The 11,425-nt window shown below is 37.2% G+C and overlaps 1 pseudogene; it reads right to left on the bottom strand.

Annotated features, from left to right (window-relative positions):
* Positions 1 to 1,723: 1,723 nt before the first annotated feature.
* On the bottom strand, positions 1,724 to 5,913 carry LOC128861930 (cytochrome c oxidase subunit 1-like; annotated as a pseudogene).
* Positions 5,914 to 11,425: the final 5,512 nt, after the last annotated feature.

The raw sequence follows: 11,425 nt of genomic DNA, 5'->3' as shown, positions 1-11,425 counted from the left end.
TCACCGCACTGTCTTTGAAGCCGAAATAGTGTTTAAGCTTCCAACATAACAATTTGTGATTCACTGAGTCAAATGCTTTAGAAAAGTCAAGTAGGCAAAGTAGAGTCAAGTCTCCGTTGTTAAAACTAATTTTTATGTCGTCCAGTATTTTAACCATTGCAGTCGAGCAACTGTGACTCTGTTTGAAGCCAGATTGTATTGGAGAGAGTAGACGATTGTTCTGTACAAATGATGAAATTTGCGTGGCCATCAAGTTTTCGCAAACTTTGGAAAATGTGGGCAGTATGCTGATAGGTCTATAGTCACCAGCAGTTGACCTTTTTGCGACTGGGAAAACTATAGCTTTTTTCCATACTGCTGGGAAACATGAACTAGTCAAGCAATGGTTTATTATATGGGTAAGGGGTCCTATTATATATTGGATGACTATATGGACGAATTTTAGCGAGATACCATCGTCGCCTATTGCATTAGACTTTATTTTGGATAAAGTTTTCAGGACATCTACCTCACAAACTGGCATAAATTGAAACTGTTCTTTTAGAGTAGCACAAGGTGAGGACTCTTTTAAAGTAGGAGCACAATTTGTTTTCTTACCAACACTAATGAAGTAATCATTAAGTTCATCAAGGTCAATCTCACATTCGGGACTTTCCTTGCCATGAATTTTAAGTTTTTTTAGGTTGCGCCACAGTTCTCTTGTTTAAAGTGACGGATCAAGTTTTGAGTAACTGTACCAACGTTTTGCTTTTCGTATTATTGCAGTGGTTTCATTTCGGATTTCCTTGTACCGGAGCCAAGAAGTATCCGTAAGCAAGCAACTGGCATAAACAAACGCACGTTGGCAGCACTGGAAAAGAGCTGCCCAAACAGACATTTATTAGGAAGTTCTTCATACCTATGTATAGCAATGAAACTTGCATAATATCAGAATTTACCAAGTTATATGATGAGCCATGCTCGCAGGTGACGAATCTTGCTCCCGAACTTTATTTTTGCTTTCATGTTCAAGTTTTCTTGAGAAACGAGCATATGCCAAACATAACGAGCTTAGAAGTGAAGGCGGCTAATATTGTCGTGTCCTAAATTCGATTTTTCGGGCAGCTCAAGTTCGGGACAGTACAGTTCTTAGTTCACTATTCTGTCGTACTTATTTTGGATAAAAATTTGCTAAATTTTTTAAACTTTGTTCCATTACATACCTTTTTCCTTAACAAACGTGTATGAATTTCGGAATCTATCTGCTGTTAATTCATTTGTTGGGATTATATATGAATCAAATTCTACATTTATAAAATCTGAATATTCATAACTTCAGTATCATTGGTGCCCAATAGCTTTTAGAGTCACTGAAGGTTCATTAATTTCGTCAATTAAATATAAAAGTCGTAAAGAAGGAAAAGCAATAAATAATAGAATAATAGCTGGCAGAATTGTTCAAATTACTTCAATAGTTTGTCCATGTAGTAGGTTTCGATTTGTGTATGAATTAAAAAATAATATAAATATTAAATAACCTACTAAAGTTGTGATTATTACTAAAATTATAAGTGTATGGTCGTGAAAAAATGATAATTGTTCTATTAAGGGAGAGGCACTATCTTGAAGGCCGAGGGCTGTTCATGTTGTCATTATGTGTATATTATATGTGTATATATAATTAAGAATTTACTAAATAAATAGATTAAACTAAATTTTTACTTTATAATTATAATTCTAATAAAAGTGAAATACTTTATATATGGAGCTTAAATCCATTGCACTAATCTGCCATATTAGAAATTAGTTAAAAGTGGTAATTCAGAATAACTGTGTTCAGCGGGAGGGGTATTTTGAAGTCATTCAATTGATGAACTTAGTTGTATAGGGTAAATAACTTGTCGTTGGGAAATTATACTTTCTCAAATAATAAATAAGAAAAATAAAATCCCTAATAATGAAATAGAAGATCCAATAGTTGAGATAATATTTCATGTTGTATATGCATCTGGATAATCTGAATATCGTCGAGGTATACCTGCTAGTCCTAAGAAATGTTGGGGAAAGAATGTTAAATTTACTCCAATAAATATAATAATAAATTGACTTTTTAGTCATCTAGGGTTTATATTTAACCCAGTAAGTAAAGGGTATCAGTGAATAAATCCAGCTATAATTGCGAATACTGCTCCTATAGATAATACATAATGGAAGTGTGCTACTACATAATAAGTATCGTGTAAAATAATATCTACAGATGAATTAGCAAGTATTACTCCAGTTAATCCTCCTACTGTAAATAAGAAGACAAATCCTAGAGCTCATAGTATTGCTGGTGAGTAATTTAATTGAGTTCCATGTAGTGTAGCTAATCAACTGAAAATTTTGATTCCTGTTGGTACTGCAATAATTATAGTAGCTGATGTAAAATATGCTCGTGTGTCTACGTCTATACCAACAGTAAATATGTGATGGGCTCATACAATAAATCCTAATAGTCCAATTGCTATTATTGCATAGATTATTCCTAAAGAACCAAATGTTTCCTTTTTACCTGATTCTTGACTAATAATATGAGAAATTATTCCAAATCCAGGTAAAATTAGAATGTAAACTTCTGGGTGACCAAAAAATCAAAATAAATGTTGATATAAAATTGGATCTCCTCCTCCAGCAGGATCAAAAAAAGATGTATTTAAATTTCGATCAGTCAATAATATAGTAATTGCACCAGCTAGTACTGGTAAAGATAAAAGTAATAATAGTGCTGTTAATACCACAGCTCATACAAATAAAGGTATTCGGTCAAATGTTATACCAGTAGATCGTATATTAATTACTGTTGTGATAAAATTTACTGCTCCTAGGATTGATGAAATTCCAGCTAAATGCAGTGAAAAAATAGCTAAATCTACTGAAGCTCCTCCATGAGCGATTAGAGATGATAATGGAGGGTAAACAGTTCATCCTGTACCAGCTCCGTTTTCTACTATACTACTTACTAGTAGTAGTGTAAGAGAAGGGGGTAATAATCAAAATCTTATATTATTTATTCGTGGAAATGCTATATCAGGTGCTCCTAATATTAAAGGTACTAATCAATTTCCAAATCCTCCAATTATAATAGGTATTACTATAAAAAAAATTATTACAAACGCGTGAGCTGTTACAATTACATTGTAAATTTGATCATCTCTCTTGGAAACTTGTGATTCTGAATTCTTCCATCGTGAGTCGAACCAGTGACTCTTCGCATAAGCTGGCTGACCAAGTACGAGAGATGACCGATTTTGGGATTTTAGCTATGGGTTTGATGCCGACGCTGCTTGCGCTAAACCGGGCACCAACTGTGTCATCCTTAATCTGTTTTATATTAGTTCAGAAACAGTCACGAAGTACTTAGATATGGCGAAACTAATTCTCTAAGAGGCTGCCTATATTTTCTACTTGTGTATTTTTTTTTGTGACTTTCTAAAGAAGTCTTGTAGTATTCAATCATTCATAAAAAACTTACTATATGCGTTTAGAGGCTGTCAAATTGTCTTTGCATATTCCTCAAATATTTCAACATCCTTAAGTTAATTTTTCTTGTACTTGTTCGACATCTTGAATGCAATTCAGAAGGTGTGGCCCAGATCAGACTGTTAACCGGCTCTCAGCGAGTTTGTAAGAATCAGCTGATTGGTTGATCCCGGGTACATCACATTTCACATTTATGAATCGGTTTACTTACGAAAAACTTAGAATGTGTTTAAACAGCACAACGCAGGATGGTTCCGTGTGTAAAAGTCCACGCAAGTGGGGAAGTTCCTGATTGCCATTCACTTCGGAGTGGCTCATGCTTCTGCTCACAACTTCCGAGTTACCCCCAAATATCCTCTGTGTAGCTACCGAACATCCCTTTGAGAGCGGGCCAATGTGAGAAGGCGATGCATCCCATGGTATCTGGTTGTGCGCTGGATCTGGGCCCCTCCACGTAAAAGTCTTCCAACGAAAATTTACACAAGTCCTCGGATGAGAACTGTTTTCTCTGAAGATGACGAACTAAGGAGGGAAGGTGTCTTTGCCCGGCTGGTTGATGTCCTTGTGAGAGCAAAGGCTAATATTACTGTTACCCAAGCAGTCTACTACTAATTCGGTGTTGCATTTATAGTGGGAGAGAGATTTCTCATACGAACTATAATTTTTCAGTGGAATCCTCCTCGAAGTGCATCGCAGCTTCTTGCAAAAGTTGTAAATTTTGAAATGGTGGTATATTTTATTTGAAAACTTATCTGGAGTTGGCTCAAAATTGGCAAGAATTCACTTCACACGGTGTTCAATATGAACTAAAGTATACTTCAAGTTTTAAAAATTTTCAATTTAGGAAAAAATTTTTTTGAACCCGAAAGTAGCAAACTAATAGTGTAAATTTTTTTTTAACACTTCAAATTTATAAGCGTTACAGTGAAATTTTACTATTATTTTCCTTTTTTTTCCGCCATCACTCCGGTGCGAAACCCACTGCGGGCATGAACACCAAATAATGCAAAATGTCGTTTACTTAATAATATTTTTCACTTGGGTTAGGAGAAGAAGTCCAAAGGTTTGTTCAAGAAATTCAGAAAGCCGCCGGGATGAGTACACCCAATTTCAAAAGGAAAACAACTGGAGCTAACTACCCCAAAGATATTAAGCAACTCATCACAAACAAACAAAAAATTACTCCAAAAATGGCAACAAACTCGTTCCCCCAGTGAGAAAACCAAACTAAACAAAGCATCACAAGAATTCAATAATGAAATACATTTTATTAAAAATGAATCAATGAAGCTTTCAAGCTTAAGATCTTTTGAAGAGAATAACGTGTGCTCAGCAGTATTCCTGGACGTCGCACGTGGGCTTGCCTTGCCTTCCAAATGATTTTTGCGTCCTCCTAAAGTAGAATCTGAGCGAACCATACTTTCGCGTTAAACAAGGAAACGAATACTCTAACCTTGAAGAAATAAATGCAGGTGTGCATCCTTCGTCGGCTCCTATACCTTCTATACATACCTATGAAATGAGACTTTTTTTTCAATTTCAAAAGTTTATTAACAAAAAAATGGTTACAAATTTAATCTTGAAAATAATAGCCATCCCTAGCGATACATTTTTCCCATCTCTCAGCCAAAAAAATTGGCCGTCTTTGGCCGCAAACTAATCATCGAGCCATTTTTAGGTTCTGCGTGAGAATTGAAGCGCTGCTCGGAAAGTGCGTGGCCCATCGATGCAAACAAATGATAATCGGAAGGCGCCAAGTTTGGTGAGTAAGCCGCATGCACCAGAGGTTCCCAATCGTACGGCTCCACCAATTCCCGGGTCGCTCTTGTTCGATGTGGCGGTGCATTATCACAGTTCATCATTATATCAGTTCATACGGCACCCATCATCCGACTTTTAAAATCATGCCCATGTCTTTCAAACGTTTGGAAATGGGTTTTTGGGTCACTCTCAACTGCTCTGCCATCATTTCTTGCTTTCGACCATCATCTTCATCCAACAATGCTTGCAATTCGGCGTCCTCAAACTTTTTCGGTGGGCGGCCACGGTCCTCGTTCTCTACGCTAAAATCACCATTCCGGAATTAGAGCATGTCGCCATAAGCTTCTATGTATAAGCATTTGATGAGCTTGAGAAGCGTTTTTCTTCAATTGATGACAGAAAATCAACGATGTCCGCAAATCGTAGTTTGAAGGCACGAATTTCAATATTTTTAGGAGCGACAAAAATGCATTGCTGTATGAAACGTAACAAACAATGAACTGAATATTGTTGACAGATGACAGGCGAAAAAAACAAGACTTTTGGGAAGGTTTAAAATACTCTCAGCGACATCTATGAACTAATAACAGAAACTTGTTGATACCCCCAAATAGCTTGATCGCCACTCACTTTTGCCGACGTCACTGCCATCCTAGGAATTGTAAAAAGTGCGAAGGAAGCTGCAGCCAAACTTCAAATTGCAGTAAATGCTATTGACGAATGGGCAAAGACTTGGCGCATAAAATTGAACAATGCCAAGTCAGTTCAAGTAAACTTCACCAACAAAAAAGTGAATCAGTATCCAATAATATTGCTAGGTGCCGCAATTCCATATGCAAACACTGCAAAATACCTTGCCATAACGCTCGATGCTAAGCTTCGATGGAAGGAGCATAAAAAATTTTAACGGCATGAAATGCATCTGAAGGTAATAAAAATGAAATGGCTCATTGGACGAAGATCAAAGCTATCCATATATAACAAAATATCTATATACAAACAAATTATAAAGCCTGTATGGTCCTATGGCGCGCAATGGGGTTGCGCTAGTCAAAGTAATATTATATAAATATACCTCAACGACTCCAGAATAAAATCCTTGGAGATATTCTCAATTTACCTTGATTTGTTCGCGATAAAGATGTTCATCGCGACCCCAAGAATCCTACAGTCGCTGAAGAAATTAAAAAACAAGCAGAAGCCCACTTGCCGGAGGGGCCTCAAAGGCAAGTGAATAAGGAAGCTAACAAACTCCTCAATACCTCAGGCCTAACCCGACGACTCCATCAAATCAAACCACATGATCTGGCAAGATGGCTGTTAACTTAAGGAAGGACTATGAAAAACTCTTCAGAAATGTTTCTTTATGTTACTAAAATTGTACTGCTCGTTAGTTTATGTGTAACTAGTTGCAGTGTCAACAATTGCATCTACGTTTGCAATAATTAAAAAAAAATTAAAAAAACTTTAAATATCTAAAAGGTATTAAACATTTTCGAAAATATTAGTTGCCCTCTTGTTATTATCTGAACTTGAAGGGAGATTCTTTTCTTAAGACATTCCCAAGTTGCTCGAGCTCTCCACTAATAACGGCAATTGCATTTGACTTGAATAGTTTGAATACGAAATTTACCACACCCCTAATTTATGTTCGGCAGTAAAATTTATTTGGGTAACCGTTTCTCTTGTGCACTTCTTGCTTAATATCCCAAGATGTCAATTTGTTTCGGCTTTTCGGTACTTCTGCTGAGACTCCCAAATATACATACATACATACTTACGCATACTTATAAATAGTACAGCATGTCCATATACTTTTAAATGTAATAGTGAACAGCCCACTATATATTTACATATTTCATATCTACGTATGGATACGTATTAGGGTGACCAGATATGCGAAAATATATCTTGAACAACATTCGCGCGTCCTTTAAATCATGATACTGACTAACTAGCAGAAATGTCACGGCTCTGCAGATGCTTTACCGGTCTTTAATATATAAGTATGTATAAAGATTTATATAATATAATTGGCACTTACTCTATATTGGTTGTTTGGCTGAGGTCCTTCTTCTATGTACTTGTGCGGTCTGTCTTTGATCTTTTTCCACAAATGGAGCGACCAACAGTTATATGCCGACTCCGGCAGAAGCTTTTTTATGAGGAGCTTTAACTTGCTAATACTTTGTAGAACTTCTCAACTGAAAAGCGGGACTATTAGTCAGAGAATCAAATAACATAAATGCAATGCATGACTATAAAACTATTTACATCAAAAGATTTGTTTAGAGCACAAAAAATAAGAATGTACAAAACACCTTATATGACCTTTATGGTCTTGACATATGGCCCAGAAATATTGATGCTGAAAACAAATGATATTCATCGGTTGATGAAAATATTGGGTAGACGAAAAAGTATTTTCGTATTTTGTCAATAGATGTCGTTGGAGTCATTTATCTCCAGTGTTACCAATCACATTATGTCATATCATATGATGTTGGAAAGGTGACATTTTAAGCTTCATTTAGCCAAAAAAAAAAATAAATTCCGAAAAGTTGAAAAAAAGTTATAACTGTTCAAAAATGAGTGCAAATAATGAAGAAATTCGCTATATTTTGAAATTTTTGTATAAAAAAGGGAAGACTGCCACGCAAGCCACCAATGAAATTTGTGAAGTTTACGGAGACGATCCTGTATCAGTTTGTGTAGCATAACAATGGTTCGCTCGCTTCCGTTCTGGAAATTACGATGTGAAAGATGCACCTCGCTCCGGTCGACCTATTGTTGAAAAAGTCGATGAAATTATGGAAAAGATTGACCAGGATCGTCACATAAGGTGCCAAGACATCGCCAGGGCACTAAACATTCATCATCAAACGGTTTTGAACCATTTAAAAAAGGCTGGTTACAAAAAGAAGCTCGATGCTTGGGTAACACATGAATTGTCTGTGAAGAATTTAATGGACAGAATTAACATCTACGATTCTTTGCTGAAGCGAAATGAAATCGAACCATTTCTGAAGCGAATGGTAACAGGAGGCGAAAAGTGGATCAAATACGATAATAATGTGCGAAAAAGATCATGCTGCAAGGGTGGTGAAGCTCAACAAATGGTCGCAAAGCCAGGATTGACGCCTCGAAAGGTTGTGCTGTGTGGTTGGTGGGATTGGAAAGGAATCATCCACTATGAGCTACTCCAGCCTGCTCGAACGATTGATTCTATACTTTACTGTCAACAATTGATGAGATTGAAGCAAGAAATCGAAAAAAAACGGCCAGAAGTGATCAGCAGAAAGGGTGTCGTCTTCCATCAGGACAACGCTAGGCCACACACATCTTTGATGACTCGGCAAAAACTGGGACAGCTTGGCTGGGAAATTTTGATGCATCCACCATATAGCCCTGACCTTGCACCATTGGACTACCTTTTTGTTTCGGACAATGCAGAACTCGCTTAATGGAGTAAAGTTGGCTGCAAGAAAATTACCTGTCGCAGTTTTTCGCCGAGCAACCACAAAAGTTTTACACTGATGGAATAATGACTCTAGAAGAAAAATGGCAAAAAGTGGTCGACCAAAATGGTACGTATTTGGTTTAATAAAGTTCATTATAAATATAAAATAAAATGTGTTGAAGTTTGATTAGAAATACGAAAAGACTTTTTCGACTACCAATATATAGTCCGGTTAAAACAATCAGTGGCACCTACCGCAATCGCTTCAACAATGAAATCAAAGAAATTCTTCAAAGACAAACTGTAATATGATTTCTCAATACCTTACGGATTAGCTGATTTGGGCACGTACAGAGCATGCCGAAAGGGGAAATGCTAGGAAAGCTTTTATTTTAACTCCACACAGAGAAAGAAAAAGAGGACGCCAATGACGTCGAATTAGATCTTAAGGAAATGAACGTACAGAACTGGAGAGATGAAGCCATGGATAGAATTAAGTGGAGAAAAATTGTTCATGAAACTGTGGTACACCATGGATTGTGAAGATAAGAGAAAGAAGGACCCCTTATAATAGTCCTGCTTAGCCGATTTTCAAACCTGGTAGATCACCCTAATATATGTTCATATACACAGAGGTATATCCTTATTTAGTGCTTTCGCCGCCTAAGCCTTCGATGCCACTCTACACAACACCGTCCAATGCTATTAATATCAAAGCACATATTTTACATTTAACATTTCCTTGGTTATCCATTTAAAACCTCGCATGTGCCCGCCTTCGCCACCCGACCCTTCTCGCCTAAAATGTATGTAATATACATCCGTGTACATGCTGCTGCTTGTAGCTACCAAATATTTGAACTCGCTTTGGCTGTAGTGGATTCAACTGGTTCATTCGCTTGTAGCCAGCAATGGCGACCGTATTAAATCGAAATTGTTTAACTTTCGTTTACTGTGGCGGCAGGCTTGCACCTACTATTCCGTTATCCCTCCCTCTACTAGCAGACACAGGTGTATTGAGGTTATTTGGTATGCGCTACTACTATCCATATTTTACGTACTTACCGAGCGGCCACATAAATTCCATGCACATCACCCTCTTTGCTTGTTCGTCACTGGATTGCGGGTCTCCCTCGTGGGAGTAACTCGATATTACTTACTGGAATTTTCTACTACCATTTCATTACCTTTTGTGTTTTTGGCAATCTCCTCTTTTTTTAGAATCTTTTTCAATGTTGGTTGTGTATTTGTGCCGAATTTGATGTTACTACCCATACGCAACAGAGGAGCGCGTAAGCATAACTAAACACGAGGTGATGATAACAACTTTGCACACTGACACCACATTAATGCTGCTGTGTTGACCTGCTAGCAAGGGACATGGAATAATATATTTGAATATCATATTTTGTGTTTGAGGTGGCTGGCTCTATCCCATTTGATGAGGTTTGTTTATGCGGCTTTATGGTGGAATGTTAAGCATCTTTGGCGGGTTGTAACAGGAATTTCAGCTATTCAGTTTATGTATGTTTAGAGTTTAGAAAACTGCGAGCAAAATCCTGAAACAATGTTCTTTATTTTCCTTCCTTTTTCCTCCACTTGGTTGTCTGCGTCAGCATGTACGCGGTTTTGGACAAGCTTCACAAACCAAATCAGTCGTTTCACTATTTGGATATGCCACTCTTTAAAGGTTTGAATATTTTCATCCCATCGGTTGACATTAAATACTATTTAATTTAAAAAAAAATTTTTTTTTTATTTTTCCTAAAAAACGCAGATAACTGAAAATCAAATTTCATCGCAGAGTTGCTGCTCGAGTAAGCTTTACATGCCTGTAAACGGTTGCTAGGAAAAAGATGGGGTACTCAACCGAAGTATATGTACATTATGGTTGTATGGCTGGCCGGAAAGCTCTAGGAAGTGATTAAAATATGAAATCTCTTAACACAATACAAAGATTAGCAAGTGCAATAACGGTCGGTGCAAACAGATTATGTCCTAAGGAGGGTCTTAATGCACCGACACATGTACAGTATGTTTCAGAAGAAAATAACCAGTTTTTTCTTTAACTTCAAGATATATTTCGTTCTGCTTTTTGCTGACTAATAGTCTCACTCAAGGGCTACGACGCCAGTGCTAGCCCAGGCTAGTGTCGTACGAAATTTTCCCTTGAACGCAACCAAACAAAAATGAGTGAGAAGTATGCGAAGCGTATTTGAGGCGGTATTTTTATGCACGCATTCGAAAGAGCCGAAATTATCTTACGGCTGCAAAAGTAATTAAAAAATCATAAAGTTTGTTGTGATGTGGAATAGGCGGAATAAAAAAAATATATAAATAATTGCCGCGTACACTTCTATTAGGTGCTTGGCCGAGCTCCTTCTCCTATTTGTGGTGTGCGTCTTGATGTTGTTCCACAAATGGAGGGACCTACAGTTTCAAGCCGACTCCGAACGACAGATATTTTTATGAGGAGCTTTTTCATGGCAGAAATACACTCGGAGGTTTGTCATTGCCTGCTGAGGGGCGACCGCTATTAGAAAAATGTTTTTATTAATTTTGCTTTCACCGACATTCGAACCAACGACCTCTCTGTGAATTCCGAATGGTAATCACGCACCAACCCATTCGGAATCGGCGGTATAATACGTACAAAAATGTTGATGACTTTTCCATGACGACAAAAAAGCAGGATAAAGTGAT

This window comes from Anastrepha ludens, chromosome 4 (genome assembly GCF_028408465.1).
Source record: "Anastrepha ludens isolate Willacy chromosome 4, idAnaLude1.1, whole genome shotgun sequence".
Taxonomy (NCBI): domain Eukaryota; kingdom Metazoa; phylum Arthropoda; class Insecta; order Diptera; family Tephritidae; genus Anastrepha; species Anastrepha ludens.
This window is presented reverse-complemented; position numbering and strand designations above follow the sequence as displayed.